Below are 17,477 nucleotides of genomic sequence, written 5' to 3' on the forward strand. Positions count from 1 at the left end.
AAAATTTAAACCCACATGATCAGCCCCTCCCCCATACACAATCTCTATCTCTTGGACCTCATCTCCGACTCCTGCTCAGGGAGTCCACCTCAGAACTCCTGGCCTCAGGATGTTTTTACTCCTCTTCCCCCATTAAAAAATGATTTCTCCAGGGGCGCCTGGGTGGCGCAGTCGGTTAAACGTCCAACTTCAGCCAGGTCACGATCTCGCGGTCCGTGAGTTCGAGCCCCGCGTCAGGCTCTGGGCTGATGGCTCGGAGCCTGGAGCCTGTTTCCGATTCTGTGTCTCCCTCTCTCTCTGCCCCTCCCGCATTCATGCTCTGTCTCTCTCTGTCCCAAAAATAAATAAAAAACGTTGAAAAAAAAATTTAATGTAAAAAAATGATTTCTCCAAATAGTCACAAAGTTCTCTCCCACAGCTATTCCCTCCCGGGTCACCCCATCCAAAATTCAATAGCTACTCCCAGCACTAGAAACCATCTATCTTCCTTCCCTTTTTTCTTTAGTATTTACTTTGGGTTATCATGCTATATATGTTTCTTATTTATCCTGTTTAATATATTCTTTCCCTACTAGAATGTAAACTAGAATGTAACAAAAACATAAGAGCATGGATTTTTGTCTGTTTTGGTTGTTACTACATTTCCAGTACCTAAAACAGTATCTAATACACACGTGCCAAATAAATAGTTGTTGGCTAAATGAACCTTCTGAGGCAGACTATGTGGAAATCTCTTTTAACAGACATAGCTACTTTTAAAATGAGGGTACAGTGGATACAGAGGGTACAAAACGTATTTAGAGATAGTGTAAAGCAATGTAGCCTGTACAATGATGAGGTGCCCCTGAGGGCCACTTGCCAAAGAAGGTGACAGTCATTCATTTTAGGAGAAAGTCATTGATATTCAAGGCCAAGGTTTTTGAAGTATTCCATTCTTTTTCTAAGATTTAGGGCAGGGTTGCAGGTAAGGTTCTAATGATGGAAGCTTTACTGCATTGTCAGGAACTTGGAGATTATATATATATATATATATATATATATATATATATAACTTGGATAACTTGGGAACTTGGCATAATATTTAGAAAATAGTGATTTTCTAAAACACCTGGTTCTCCTACCATTACTTAGGGAAAAAAAAACAATCACAGAAAAAGAATTTTATGATGTCATATTGTCAAATGAATGTACATTAAATGCAAGTAATCATGACCATAACAAATTTAATTTTGTGCAGCAACCTACTTGATTTTCAATATGTAAAATATGATCATTTGCACCAGGCACTATTCCAATGTTCAAAACTTATACATAAGGTTTTTATGTAAGTTGAAATAACTAAAAACAAATAAAAAGCCATAAATATTACCATTTTTATTAAGTGCCTTTTAAGAATAAATCAAATTTATTCAAAGTCCAGTAATAAAACAAATTAATGTTCCATAGTAATGAAGAGAGAAAATTTAAACTGAATCCGAACAAAAGAATTAAGTGAAGTTAATTTATCAAATCAGTTGTCAAAACAAAGCTATCTAATAATAATTTTAATTGTGTTAGTGGGGAAATTTTTTAAAGATTTAGACCTGTATATAGGCCTGTATATATATACACACATATACACACACATACCAAATGCTTATTCGGGTCATATTTTAAACCTTAAGAAATGAACGTAAATATAAGCAAAAGATTTCATTTTTGTTTGCTAACGTTGCTCCACTGCAGGGACAATTTCTTACTTTTTCTGAAGGCATTAACACAAATTTTGGTGATTATTGCCATATGCCAGGCCATATGCCACATGGCATAGTATGGCATTTCATAAGCTAACTTTGTAGCAATTCAGTTTTAGATTTTTGGAGGTATACACACATATGAAAGCTGTCATGATAGTAACTGAATTTTTACCCTGATGAATTATCTATATATGTCACTTCAAAACCCATCCCTCTAAAAATAGACTGTATATATTTTACAAAAAAAAAAAAAAAAAAAAAGTAGTACAACTGATAGCTTTAAAACTGTCATTTCTTATTTATCATGCAAAACCCTATTCAATTTTCTTGTGCAGTTTTTTAGTTGCTAATTACTGATAAACAATTGCATTTGTAATCTTCTAACTATGAGGATATTATTGTTAGGTAGAAGCCAGGCATGAGCAATAGAACGAATTCCCCCAAGCCAGAGTCTCACGTCCTTGAAGAGGAATGAGAGGAACCACAAGATCATGACCTGAGCCCACGTAGGATGCTGCTTAACCAACTGAGCCACCAAGGTGCCCCTAGAATCTCACTTAAAAAAATTTTTTTTTATATTTATTTATTTTAGAGAAACAGAGTGAGACACAGAGTGTGTTGGGGAGGGGCAGAGAGGGAAGGAGGCACAGAATTCGAAGCAGGCTCCAGGCTCTGAGCAAACAGCACAGAGCCTGGTGCGGGGCTTGAAACCACGAACTGTGAGATCATGACCTGAGCTCAAGTCAGATGCTCAACCGACTGAGCCACCCAGGTGCCCCTAGAATCTGACTTTTAAAAATGAATGGATGGCCAAAGATCAGGAGATATAAGTAGAGGGAATCTAGCTTGCAAGACCAGAGCAAAACAAAGAAATAAGAAAATGAAAGAAAACTGGAAAAGACAAAGAACATATCAGGAAACAGAATAAAATGTCAAGCAACTGTAATCTCCTTTGGGAAAGAAGAGATGGGGTATTCATAAAACGAGAACAGAGTGCTGCTTTTAAAAAAGTAAGGTAGCATTCAGAGAATAAAGAGCCCTTATAAATTAAAAATGTGCAAACAGAATTTATGAAGTTTGGGAGATGAAGTTGAGTAAGTTACTTGTAAAGGAAAACAAACAAAAAAATGACAGTTCACAAAGGCAAGGAAAATATTCGATGGAAAAAAAATGGTCAATAAGAGAATCATTTCAGAAGATTCCAGATGTCTAATAGGAATTCCAAAATGAAAAAACTGAGAAATAAGGGGAAAAGAAATTATGAATAAAATAATACCAGAAATTTTCTCACAATTGAAGTACACTAGCTTTCAGATTTGAAGAGCTCAGAGAGCTCCCAGTCCAATGAGTAAAAACTCACCCCCAACAAGCTTCCTCATAATTAAATTTTGAACACCAGGAATAAAAAGAAAATCTTCAGAAGAAAGCATGTGTGAGAGAGAAAGCAAACAAAAAAACAACAGGCCATATCCAAAAAAAATAATCAAAGAGACATTATAATTCTCAAAACAATAATGGAGATATGCCTTCAAAGTTTTTTTAATGCTTTATTTATTTTAGAGAGAGAGAGCTTGAGTGGGGGCAGGCAAAGATAGAGGGGGACAAAGGGTCCGAAGTGGGCTTTGTGCTGACAGCAGAGAGCTCAATGTGGGGCTGAATCTCACGAACCAGGAGATCATGACCTGAGCCAAAGTCGGACACTCAAATAACTGAGCCACCCAGACTCCCCATGCCTTCAAAATTCTGAGTAAAAATACTATTTCCAACCTATAAGTATATTCCCAAGAAAACTATCAAGCAAGTCGTCAGAATAGAATAAAAACAAATTCACACATTCACAGCTTCAACAATTTATTCCAGGGATATACCCATTCTCAGGAGAGTTCTGGAGAATAAGCTCAAGCAAAACAAATGTGTAAGCCAGGAAAAAGGTAGACATGCGACTCAAAATACACAGAATTCAACACTAGAAAAATCCCAGGGCAAGAATGAAGAGAAGACCTCAGATGACAACTGAGGCCCCAGGCAGGGAGAACAAGCAGTTTAGATTGGGTAGGACAGAGGGCACCAAGACAGATGCCTGATGTCCTCTACAGGAAAAAATACAGACCTGAAAAATGAACAAATATACTTTACCATGGAAGAGGCATTTCACATAAGGTTTGGGGATGAATTAACAATAGGTACAAGAAAACTAAACAAACCAAATTTTAAAATATAAAAGAAAACTACTAACCTCAGGAGAAAAAAGAAGTTGTTCAAGAGAGGAAAGGAAATGTCACCAAAACACACTTTGTGGCTCTGCAGTAAGATTATTATGAGACCGTGGGAATGCAAACTGGTGCAGCCACTCTGGAAAACAGTATGGAGATTCCTCAAAAAATTAAAAATAGAACTACCCTATGACCCAGCAATTGCACTAGTAAGTATTTATCCAAGGGATACAGGTACGCTGTTTCAGAGGGGCACATGCACCCCAATGTTTATAGCAGCACTATCAACAATAGCCAAAGTATGGAGAAAACCCAAATGTCCATTGATGGATGAATGGATAAAGAGGATATGGTATATCTATACAATGGAGTATTACTTGGCAATCAAAAAGAATGAAACCTTGCCATTTACAACTATGTGGATGGAAATAGAGGGTTTTATACTAAGCGAAATTAGTCGGAGAAAGACAAATATCATATGACTTCACTCATGGGGACTTTAAGACACAGAACAGATGAACACAAGGGAAGGGAAGCAAAAATAATATAAAAACAGGGAGGAGGACAAAACATAAAAGACTCTTAAATATGGAGAACAGAGAGTTACTGGAGGGGTTGTGGGAGAGGGGGTGGGCTAAATGGGTAAGGGGCATTAAGGAATCTACTCCTGAAATCATTGTTGCACTATATGCTAACTAACTTGGAATTAGATTAAAAAAAATAATAATAAATTTTTTTAGAAAGGATTATTATGAAACTCGTGTATACTAATGATAATCTAACAAAGACTATTTTCCAAATTGGCTAGCAAGGGAGTAGATATCAGGGAATATGGAGGAGTATAAGAAATTTAAATCTTAATTCTTTATAGTAGGAAGTCAGTAAATAATGACTACAGTTTTAGAATCCATGAAATTGCAGTGTAAGCTCTCAGAGAGGTATGCAACAGGGCACAGCTCTTTCCACGGTAAATATTGCAATACTATTTAACTTTTTAAGACATGCATACATATTGTTTGAGTAAAAATTTAAATGGTGTAAATGCTGACATAATTATCATACTAAGTATGAAGAAGTATTAGTAGTCATGAGAGATAGCCTTAAGTTGACAGAAGGAATGTAGTGTTTTTTCTCTATTTTAGGTTGGATTCCCTGAGGAAAAGAATTGTGTGTCTGTGGGAACAACACTCCTAAGGGAGGGAGGGAAGCAGGACTGGACGAGGGGAGTTAAACTGACAAGTGGTTGTAGCAAATGCTTCGTGAGGGGCCCTGGGGCTGGGATAGCTCTTTTGAGTTGCCCCAGATGAAGGAAGGGAGCCTTTGACTCCATTGACCAGTCATGGGACCAGGAGCAAATCCAAAGATTAAGTGAGGCAGCTTTCTCTGAAGGAAGGAAATTCCTAGAGGGAGACTCTGCTCTCAGCCCTCAGCCAACACCACTAGCAGCTGGATATGAGTGTGTCGATCCTGATGGGGGGATTTAGGTGCCCCCGCCCCAGCACATTCCACTAAAAGCCTAACAGATCAAGATCTAACAGATCAAGTTGCAAAGTTTTGCATGGCAATTTGGGGAAATTTAGAAGTGTTTTCACATTAAAAAAAATACACAGTGTAAACTTGTGAAACTGAAAATGTTAAATTACATGCGAATACATGACCACATTGATAAATAAAACACAAGATTTAAAAAAAATGCACAAATTAAAAACACTTTTTGACATGGTAGGTAACTTTCTCAGATGGACAATCATTTGTATGCTACTAAAGCAGATTAGAAACAGTAGTTTTGTAAGCAACTTGTAAAAGGGAATAAAATTTCTCCTGAGGCGCCTGGGTGGCTCAGTCAGTTAAGTGTCCGACTCTGGGTTTCGGCTCAGGTCGTGATCTCACTGTTTTGCGAGTTCGAGTTCGAGCCACATCTGGCTCTGCTGGCAGCAAGGGGCCTGCTTAGGATTCCCTCTCTCTGTCCCTTCCGCACTCATGCTGCCTCTGTCTCTCTCAAGATAAATAACTAAGCTTAAAAAAAAAAGATTTAAAAATTTTTCCTCTTGAAAACTACCTTCAGAGTTCTACCTTTGAATGCATGGGCATCCCTCTTTCATAGTAGCTATCTTAACAGATATGAAGACTCCGCTTTGTCTGCTGGATATCTTATCCAGTTGCTGCCCCACGGCCCTGGAAGTAGGAATGTGGGAAGGGAAGGAGTGGAGATGAGAGTAGGGAAGAGGGCTTCTGGGCATCAGTGGTCCCGGGGTTTTCCCTGTCCTCTCACCTTTCTTCCTTACCCAAGATGTCCCTGTAAGTCCTTGCACTAACTCCCTTTACTTGGATGAGCTGTCACGTGGGGTGAGACGACAGTACCATCAAGGCAGCTTATATTGTGTGTTCTGTAACATTTAAATAGGAGAGAACAAAAAGGAGGAGCTCAGTGGTTAGGATTCTCTGTGGGAATTCTACTCAGCTCAACCTACTGTTTGTGAGAGACACTTGGCTTTGTTTTAAGCATGTACTTACTGAATGCCTAATGTGTGCCTGGCTTTCTGTAGGACAGAAAGGATGCATCCAGGAAGGAAGCAAGGATAAAGCTGTATGATCCAGAAGAGTGAGCCTTTGATATACTGGGGATTGCCTGTTGTGAGAAACCTAATCTAACCTCACTGAGAAATGTTAAAGGATCTGACCAATCATATATTAGACACTGTCAGGTGCAGCGTTAGGAGGTACTGATAAAGGATTGTGAAGAACAGAACCTCAGAGTAAGCCTGACAGAGAATTATGAAAGAAAGAGCAGAACCTCAGAGTAAGCTCCATGTAGCTACTGATGCAAATTGAATATTTGCCGACTGCTTGCTAAAAGTAGGCTGATGTATAAAAACCGTAGCTTTCATTCCATATAAATAGACCTGAAAAATCCACTATAAGTTTGTAGCTACCTGCATGCACTCAGGACATTTGCTTTGTTCAACAATATAATTAGCTAATTCTCAGTGTATATATTGGCATGTTCCTTTGGGTCTTGGTTTCTTTTTCCTTTAATCTCCTGACACTGTATACGTATAGGCATCATGAACAATAAGAAAAACATATATGTGCATTATCATCCAAAATAGCAAGGACTTGTCATGAATATTCAACTAACAAATTCATTCTACAACCTTCAGAAGTCCTTTAGTCATTATGATTTCATGGTGGATTCAATTTAGTGAGATGCTATTTACAAAGAGTTTTAAATAAAAGATACATGCCTTTAAATAAAAGGTACATGAGCCATCTTAGAATCAAAGGGCACTGAAAAAATATCTCTCCAGTAGACTATATCACTGTGTGCTGAGAATGTCATCTCAACCAGCTAAATAGTAAAGGTAGATAGACTTAACCTGTGTTTCGAGGTAAATGGTCCAAAATATTCAACGTGCCTTACTTCAGCGCCGCTCTTAGAGTTCATATTTCACGTAAAAGTCAAGTTTCCTTCTTCCAAAGTCATAGTTTTGTCTGTCTGTATAATCTGTTACTAATATTTTGCCCTTGTCACATTTCCCCCCATTCCTAGACCGTTTTGTGATGAGTTTATCATTGTTATTTTATTTTGGTCACAAAGCATGAGTAATGCATTTTTCAATTGATTTATGCTATTTATAAAGTGCCACATCAACTATTACTGAAGTTCATCTTTTGAATTCTGACAGCTCTGGTAAATAAAACACTATCTGCCATAGAGGAATTGCTGACGTCTGTTTGGAAGGATTCTCGTTTGACCTAATTGTCCAGATGCAGTCAGCAATGCCTTTACACAAGTTCACATTACAAGAAACTGCTCTTACCATGAAGACAAGGTGCATGTGTCTCGAACTTTGATATTTCAGTATGTAAACAGTATGCAATTGTTTCTATTGTTTTATGTATCTGATCAACGTACAATCCAAATGCTGCAAATGCTATGCTCCAAAACAAAAAGTCTTCCTCTAAAAAACACGGGGGGGGGGGGGGGGGGGAAGACATGTGTAATTGTGTTCGATCATTTGTAAAATCATACTCACGTCAAGTAGGAAAACGCACACCCATGGTGGCCCCCATTGAGGGCTGGGTTGTCAGTTATGTTAGGAGAGGGCTTGTGTTTTGTTATCTGGTAAGAGGCAGGTGGTCTAGTAATGCCCTTAAACAACTGGGAGCTTAGTCTGCATTCCAGGCAGCTGCCTCCTCCTATTTTAACTGACATTGCATCACAAAGGACAATAGTCACTTGTGTCACTTGTAACACAGAGACAGGAACTGACCTTCTTCCCACACTATGCTGCAGGGTTTGAGCAGGTTATCTCTTTTGTTCACAAAGAATACCATTTAGAGACTCATCCTACTCAAGTATTTGTCTCTACCATACCTACTATTGTTAACAATTCTTTAACTGTGCTTAGTATTGTTAATACCAAAATACTTTAACTTCTTCACGCATTGTTGCAGATCACTTGGAATTCTCTAACTTGGAACTTTGAACTCTGTCAAAGACACCCAAACTGTTCACTGAGAATGAATAAACCAAACACCATGAATTAAGAATTACAGGGGCTCCTGGGTGGCTCAGTCAGTTGAGCATCCAACTCTTGATTTTGGCTCAGGTCATGACCTCATGGTTTGTGGGAACGAGCCCCACATCGGGCTCTGAGCTGACAGCGCGAAGCCTGCTTGGGATTCTCTCTCTCTCTCCCCGCCCCCACTCTTTCTCTCTCTCTCTCTGCCTCTCAACTTGCACTGTCTCTCCCTCTTTCTCTCTCTCAAAAAAAAAAAAAAAACCATTAGAAAAAGAATTATATATTGTTTACCTGAGAGGTTACTATAATGCAATAAACTTCAAAAGCTTCAGAAAATTGTTCTGGTATTAATTGGTTAATCAATCCCTCCTCATCAGGGTAGAGTGAAAGTCTTAGCCACCTGGGAAGTGCTTTGGTCTGCTGCAGGCTCACATGGACATCTTACGCTGCCGCTGATCGATCACCCCGACCGAATCCCATTCCTGGCCACTTCGAGATCAACTCTGTCATCAGGGCTTCTGATATTAAATGAACAAATTGTTAAATTCTTTGTCTATATCTTCTCTTTCAATTTTTCATTCTTTATCAATGGTCTAAAAAGACCAGAACTGTGACAATTTATCTGAAGTTGCTTCCGTAAACAAAGTTCTGACATTCTGTAAAAAAAAAAAAAAAGTACACTCTCCTCATTTATTTCATTTTAAGCCTTGACCAACTTTTAGGGGATGACCTCTCTTCGTTTACAATTTTATACCGGTTTTTTTTTTCTATGAGGTCTCTCACAGATATTATAGTCATGTGGACAGCCACACAGAAAGAATCCGCTTGAACAAAATTTGACCACTTGACCAAAAATTAGTGAGATCAGAACCAGTTTGGTTACCACTGTTTATTTTTTACAACAGAAAGACACAAAACTATAATTTGTCTCATGGTCTCCTCTCTTCTTTTATGTAAAAATCAACCGGCTGTCAATCAAGTCAAAGCTTTGAAACTTTCTAAGGAAAAATAAGCATTTACAAAGTGAAATGAAACACAAATCACTTCAATAGCTTAGGTTTGTACTTCAAAAAGTGTCAAACTAAACTAATCATAGTAGGAATTGATGGAGTATTAGCTCTGGATTTCAAGTTATTATAATTTTTCAATGTCTGTCTCACATTCTTGGCTGTCTGTCAGATATAATTACCTTGGAAATCCCATCTTCAGTGTTAGTTCTCTGTTTAGGGCCTCAGGGAAGCAGCTATAAAAATGAATTAGTCCCATGAAAACAGAGTACTTATGGGTGTTTTCTGCATGGGTTTTGGACTACAGAATAGATGTTCTATAACCTTGACTTGACAGCAGTGCAAGGTGGTAGATTCACAATGTCGGAGAAGGCAATGAATGCAAACTCACAGTGATGATTCTGCATGCGTCCACCTATCCCCATCCTGACTCAAATGTCTGTAGGGAACCATGGATACTATTCGCAAATTATATGAAAAATTCATTTGCTGCCTTCTTTATTTGGAGATCTGTAACCTTCATTTTAGAAAATTGCAAAAAAGTGAAACAACCATCTTCTTTCCTATTTCAGTTAGTGCTGTTTTTGTGTTGCAGCGACTAAAATTTCTTACTTTCATAAGCAATGGTACCAGGGAGTGATCATTTTAATAATCCTTTGGAGCAGTAGGGCAAAGTGGTTCAGATCAATGGTTCGTTCACAAAATTGATGCCTTTTCTTGTTGTATGACCTTGAATAAGTTAATTAACCATTAAACCTCAGTCCTCTCATCTGTAAACTGAAAAAAAAAATGATAAACTGAATTCGTAGAAATGAGGTTAAATGAGATAAGGCATCCAGAGACTTAGCACAGTTCATTTAGACTATTTTTTACAAATATAAATTATGAAATATGTTCCTTCTAGTACAAGTTGTAGGATGCATTGTTTACTATTTTAAAGATTTTGTTGAACTTATGGACATTTCCAGTACTTCTATGTGCTAGGAGGTTTTTGCATTGAATGTGTTCACATTTATGATCTCAATTCTGTAAATTATAGAATCCAGATTATATATATATAAACATAAAACCACATGCTAACACAGACAGCAAATATGATGATAAGCAAGAATAGTTATGAATGCTGACAGGTAAATGATCCCAGCCTTGTCCTGGGCTTCTAATGAAGAAAGTATCCACTGACAAGTTATTAAATATAAGAATGACTAGGGTATGTTATACCAGGTCTTTAGGAGATACAGGCCCACATCTAAATAAGCACCAATTGAGGTCAACTCATCATATATATTGAATAGGTAGTATAAGTTGACGACATGCCAGTGTACCCTCAAATCCATTTATGTATTGGATGCCTGCTCTGGTCCTGTGCTTGGACTGGGCACATAAAACAGACATACTGGAGGCTACAGTCCAGTGTCAAGTGGGAGACACAGATAATAAGCAATAAATGCTGTGAAGTGTTACATGTTCTGTGAAGAAAATAACCAGGGCACGGTGTATTTGTATAAAGGGTAATTACCCACCATAAATAGCCCAAGAAAGGTTGTATGGGGAATTAACATTTAGGTTGAGATCTGAATGATGGAGGTGTCAGTTCTGTGTCTAATAGGGAAAGAAGGTATTATGGATTGAATGTCTGTGCCCCTCAAAAGTGCATGTTGAAAGCTTCCCCCTCCATAGGATGGTACTATGAGTATACTTTACTATGAGTATACTTCAAGTATACTTAAGTATACTATGAGTATACTTTAAGAGGTAAGTAGGATCAGATGAGGTCATTATGGTGGCACCCTCGTGAATAGGTTTAGTTCCCTTTTTATGTTTTATTAAAAAAAAAATTTAACATTTATTTGTTATTGAGAGACAGAGAGACACAGAGCGTGAGCACGGGAGGGGTAGAGAGAGGGGTGACACAGAATCTGAAGCAGGCTCCAGGCTCTGAGCTGTCAGCACAGAGCCCGACGCGGGGCTTGAACCCACGAACCGTGAGATCATGACCCGAGCCGAAGTCGGTCGCCCAACCGACTGAGCCACCCAGGTGCCCCTAGTTCCCTTTTTAGAGTTACCAGAAGGCTTGCTTCCCCTCTCTGCTCTCTACCGTAGAGGACACAGTGAGAAGTCAGTGATCTCCAACCTAGAAGAGGGTCCTCACCAGAACCCCACCATGGTGGCGCCCTGATCTTGGACTTCCGTGCGCCAGAACTGTGAGAAATGAAGTTCTGTTGCTTATAAGCCACCAAGTGTATGGTTTCTTGTTAGCGCAGCCCTGATCGACTAACACGGAGAGCTGTATGCAAAGTGGTTAAGGATACTGGTGAGAAGTCAGGCAGGAAATGGTTAAATAGAAATGCTCCTGAGTTACTGCTTGCACAAAGAGGCTGTCTAATGGTGCCTCTCAGGAAGTGTCACAGTGCTGCACTCTAAGACATGAGTGTCATTGCAGCTTCCAGTCAGAAAGGGACTTTTCTCAGTAAACAGGACAATTAGAAAGTGTAACCTTCCCCAGAGACCAGTAAAGAAGGCTGAGGCTGGAGCTGACTTTTAGAAGGAGCTGCAGTGTGAACATAGCCAACTGCCTACATTTTGCAGAGAATTTCAAAGGCAAGCAAAGCTTGTTTCCATTTGTTAAAGGCTATACTTTAAGTTTACAGAGCTGGAGAATGGGCTAAAACAGCAAAAATATCCTTCGGGGCAGTCTGTAAGAATAAAATATTATAGGGTGCACTTGTGTGCCACCCTCCAAGCAGCTGAACTTGGACAATTGGGAAGAAAATAATTATTACCAGTTTGTGAGAAGGAACCGAAAGTTAATGTCATTAATTCAACAAATATTTATTGTGTTACGTCTGGGTACAAAGAAACACCAGGAGACAAAAATGTCTGCCCTCAGGGAACTTAACACTGAGGGGCTGGGAGCATGAGGGGAGAAAAGACTGGCATCAAGCATTAAACACAAATAAGTAAGTGACAGAGTATGTTAGGGAAAGAATGAAATTAGAAAATGAAAAAGAGTAGAAAGGAAAGTGGTGCCAGTGAAAGGGAGAAGGGACAATCGCAATATTAAATAGTTGTTCAAGCCAGGCCTCATGGGAGAGGGGCTGTTTCAGCAAAGACTTGAAAAAGATGAAGGAGGGGCACCTGGGTGGCTCAGTCGGTTGAGCGTCCAACTTCGGCTTAGGTCACCATCTTGTGGTTCACGAGTTTGAGCACCACGTAGGGCTCTGTGCTGACAGCTCAGAGCCTGGAGCCTGCTTTGGATTCTGTGTCTCCCTTTCTCTCTGCCCTTCCCCTGCTCTCTCTCTCTCTTTCTCTCTCAAAAATAAATAAAACTTAAAAAACATTTTAAAAAAAGATGAAGGAATTGGTCAAGCGGCTATTTGAGGGAAGAGAAAATTCTAGGTTAGACGTATGTAGCTCAGGTATTGTTGTAGGCACTTACACTCAAGTTTTTATGTAGTAGAATGAATATTTCCTTTATTTACATGATGATTATACATATATTAAAGTACCTTTGAAGCATGAGTTATCATTTGCAGGCAAACCTTTTTCAAAAACGGTAAGTTAAAAAAAACAAAACAAAACAAAAAAAAACCTTCCAGAAGCCGTTAGAGATGTATTTCCATGGCTTCTTGACATTACCAACAACCACAAGCAAGATTCTGGATCCCAGAATAGGCAAAACAAAGGAAGCAGCATCCCTTACGAAATCCTGCTTTGTAAAGGATCATTTCTGTCCTGGCATGTTTCATATTATATTAGGTAATTTAGAAGAAATAAATATGTCATGAGCCCTCCCCGAGGAGTAATTAAAAAGTAATTTAACCTCATATCCAGCTTTCACTTTTGACTTTTAGTTACAGGTAAATTCTGCTTTCCTCGGTTCTAAGGCAAATGTTAAAAGCTTATGAGGAGGCCTGGAGGAGTCTGGAACAGCTTCCACACCACCTCTTCCTGCCATCCCAGTTGGGAGGGTTGTCTTAGGGAAAGCAAAAAATAATTTAGTATGTAAAATGATATTATTCTTGGAACAAGATATGTTACATATTTTTCCTGCATAAGAACAATTCAATCAACCATTGATGCTTCAAAAAGAGATGCCTAGGTTTTCTGAATGATGGGGGCTGGGGAAGAAGGGTGGGTAACGAAAGCAAAAATGTGATGTAGCTGTTGAAAGAGCCAGTCAAACCTTACGGCAGCATTCATGGAAATACAGCATCCAGATCCTAAAAGTAATAAACCCACAGTATTTTGCATCAGTCCTATGACGTCCAACAAGGTTTATTTCTGAGCGTCGCATTGTAAGAGAGATGTTAAGAAATAGCGAGGTTTTGGATCATGACATTAATGATGTCAGGGTACAGAAACTGCCATATGAGGAATGGTTAATGACCACAGTTGAGACAAGATGAAACAGAGCCTTCACATATTTGGAGGGCTGTCATACTGGTTATCACAGTAGTTTTTAGTTCATTCCATATGACAGAATGAGGCCCAATGGCAGGCAGTTAAGAAGTAGATTTTGGCACAGGCGAAGAAGAAACTTTCTGAAAATTAGAACTTTCTAGATAAGAAAATGGCTTATCAGCTCATGAATTTAATCTCTGGTTGTTAGAAGTACTCAAAAGGAATTTAGATGGTGAACTCTACCAGAATCCCCACATTTAATGGAAGTCTATTCTGTAGGCTTGACCTCTGAAGAATTTTCCTGTGTTCACATTCCTTGATTTTATGTTGTGCATAATGGAGCAACAGCTAATCGAAAACCCCTTCTCTTCTGAATCATACATGTCACATAAAACTTAGTGTAAATTTAGGAAACTCGATTTATGCTTCTGTTGGTATTACCATCCAAGTTACCGTGCATCAAATAAAAACACCATACTGCTTAGTGAGTTAACTTTCTTTAATGACAATGATAAAGTGGGTTGTTCTAGTTCCTGATTTATCATCTTCTGTCTCCCCACACATCCTTTTTGCCCCACTTTGTGATACCAGAATTAGGCTCTGCAGATCACATTCCTCTTTTGCTAGCTGGCTCAGTACTAGGTTTTGCCAATAGAGGGGGCCAGAGAGAGCCTGCAAACCGGGAAGAGGAGGGAGGGATGTTTTCCTTGTCCGGTGTATTGTTGTTCTCCATGATGTGCATCAAGCCAGCATCAGGTAGCATGTTTCTGCGGTCGCCACAGCCTCTCGTCAGAGATCTGAATTTCAGCCTTTCTTCTTGAAGTTCCTTCCTTTCGTTTTTTGCTTTCCCCCAAGTTCTAGGAGTCCTTTCTACAGTTGCTACCTCAGAATGCTTACCTGTGTTAATAGTTAACGGTCATAAATCTAGTTGATAATTCTTTCTATTTATGTTTTCCTGTTCAAATTACTGTTGTGGTTCGTATCCCCCGATTATACCCTAATACAAGACTTGACAAAAAAATAAGAGCAAAAACCAATTCAAAGCCTCTCGTTATTGGTTTCTCCTAAAGCTCTCACACAATAAACAGGAACGTTATTCTCCTTCTCCTCTTCATGGGGGTGGGGTGGTGGTTGGTGGAAATGCTTTTAAACACGTTTTGCTGGACATCAGTTTTGTTCTGACAAGAGAGCTTGAGGAGTATCATATATATGCATAGTTGTACTACAGCCAACCTGACCATAGCCCCAAAGGACTGCTTAGAAATATTTGAAGCCCTTATTTGTAGAAGGCAGAAGCTTGACATGATAATCAGTCACGTAAATCTCATGATAAAGAAAGAAATTAACATGTGTCACCCTAGCTTCTCGGGTGTCAGATTTAACTGCATCTAGTGATTATGAAAAGGCTGCTGAAAACTCAGGGTCTCTTTTAAGACTGTGTATCACAGGATACATCATGACTTTGGTAGAAAATATCATGTGCTCATGTTCAACTATAAATGTATACAAACTATAAATTCTCAACTGCCTCTATAGATCTCAATAAACTCTAGGTACTTGTAGCTGACCAAGACTGTGTGAAACAAGATAATAATCTCCAGAAACAAATTATATGATAGAAGACATAAGGAACTTTATTTATTTATTTTTTTAATTTATTTAAGTACTCTCTACACTCAGCGTGGAGCTTAAACTCATGACCTCAAGATCAAGGGTCACATGCTCTTCAGACTGAGCCAGCCAGATGCCCCTAGAAACTTTTAAAAGTCAAATGTTCACTATCTTTCTTCTTTATCCTGCCTGTGAAAGAAAGACTAAGTTGCTTGATTAACGCTTGTTTGTTGTGTTGATTTAGAGGGGTGGTGAGATGATAGGTATGCTTATAGAATTAAAGAAGCCGGCCAGCCAGAGTGATTTTGCTCTGCAACTGAATGAAGCCTAGGGAGCAAAGAAGGAAGCAAATAAAAGGCCCATTAAGAGTTAAGAAAGAGAATGAAAAGGTGGGGAAAGAGAAGAGTAGAGACTGACATAGATCAGGGAAAAATCCAACACAGGAGAGTTGGAGGGTTTAGAGGGGAGGTGGGGGGAAATTACAATAAAGGTAGGGATTTAGGGGAAAGATGTATAAGAAAAATTTAATATATTTTCCTGTATGATTCCTGTTTAATACTCCCCACAGTGCCCTCAATAAAATGTAATAAAGGTTTCCACTGCTTTTGAAGACTTTTTCTGTTCTAATTGAAGTGGCATATGTGTTTCTTTTGGATGTGACAGGAGACATGAGGCAAGCTTCAAGATGGCCCAGTTATATTCAGGACTCAATTGAAGAAGAGAAAACATTTCCAGACTATGGCACACCTTTCTATTACACGCTTTTGTTACATATCAGTTTTCTAGTAAAAAAAAAAACAAAAAACCAACAATAACATACGACTTGAAAAAGTAGCGAATAACTATACCTCTTTGTAGTCATATATTTGTTCCCTTCTTTCTGTCCCAGATTTCGTAATATAATTCAAATGTATCCCTTACTATCCAGTCAAAAATGTTAAAATAGTCTATATATAATAGACTATCCTATATTTAGGATATCATTTGAGGTATAGGGTTTAATATTAAGTATGATTCTGTTATGAAAAATTATAATTACAGTGTTTGGTAGCATTATTTTCATGGTCCAGATTATGCTCTCCAAAAAAATGACAAATGCTAAAATGAAAAGGAAATATATCAAATACTCATTAGTTAATATATTTCATGCTTCCTAGAGCCATTCATTTTTTTCAGTATCTGGAACAAACATCTAATACCTGCTTAGGGGTCAGGGGACAAGCGGGGGGAGAGCAAGATGAATATCACACAACTCTGGCATCAGTCTAGTGGGTGAGGATGCTTTAAATGTGACGGAGAGAACTGATGAGCCCTCATAACCACAAAAGGAATGTCTGATATTTTATAAACTGAGGTCTTTCTGTTCTCTGCGTAAGAGAAACTGTACAGGCCCTTTGAAAGCCTTCACCCTTTATTATACAAAACTACTGCCTCTGAGTATTGTGGGTTCCGCTTCCAGGACAGAAAAGCAGTCATACAACAGATAACAAGGAGAAACTATAGGCAGCGAGTTTTTTTAAGTTACCACGGCTGGCACTCGGATGAGGTGAACAAAATTTAAAGGGTTCCAAAAACTCAGTAATCAAAGAGAAATATATTCTAGTGCCATATTTTTTAAAAATAGAAACGAATGCGAAAACTCCACGATGAACATAACACTAAAATTTTTAATAAACATAAAATCAGTTACTGATTTTTTTCCCCTCTTACCTCTTGTTCTAATATGGATCAGCACAGCACTTTACTGATCCTGTCCTTATTTAAAATTTTGACATTTTTCTTATTGTGGATCTTTGCATAAACTAGTAACCGAGATTTAGAATGAAGGGAGTTGTCTGGGTTCTGTGACAGAGGCAGTTGCCCAGGAGAAATGATGCCAAAAAATGAGTGGGGATCATCTCTGCCTCATCTAAACTAATCACAGTTATTCCCCTGGAAAGTGTCAAAACCGTGAATGTGAATGTTATCGTTTCAACAGTG

This window comes from Panthera tigris, chromosome C1, assembly GCF_018350195.1.
Source record: "Panthera tigris isolate Pti1 chromosome C1, P.tigris_Pti1_mat1.1, whole genome shotgun sequence".
NCBI classification, from domain to species: Eukaryota; Metazoa; Chordata; class Mammalia; order Carnivora; family Felidae; genus Panthera; species Panthera tigris.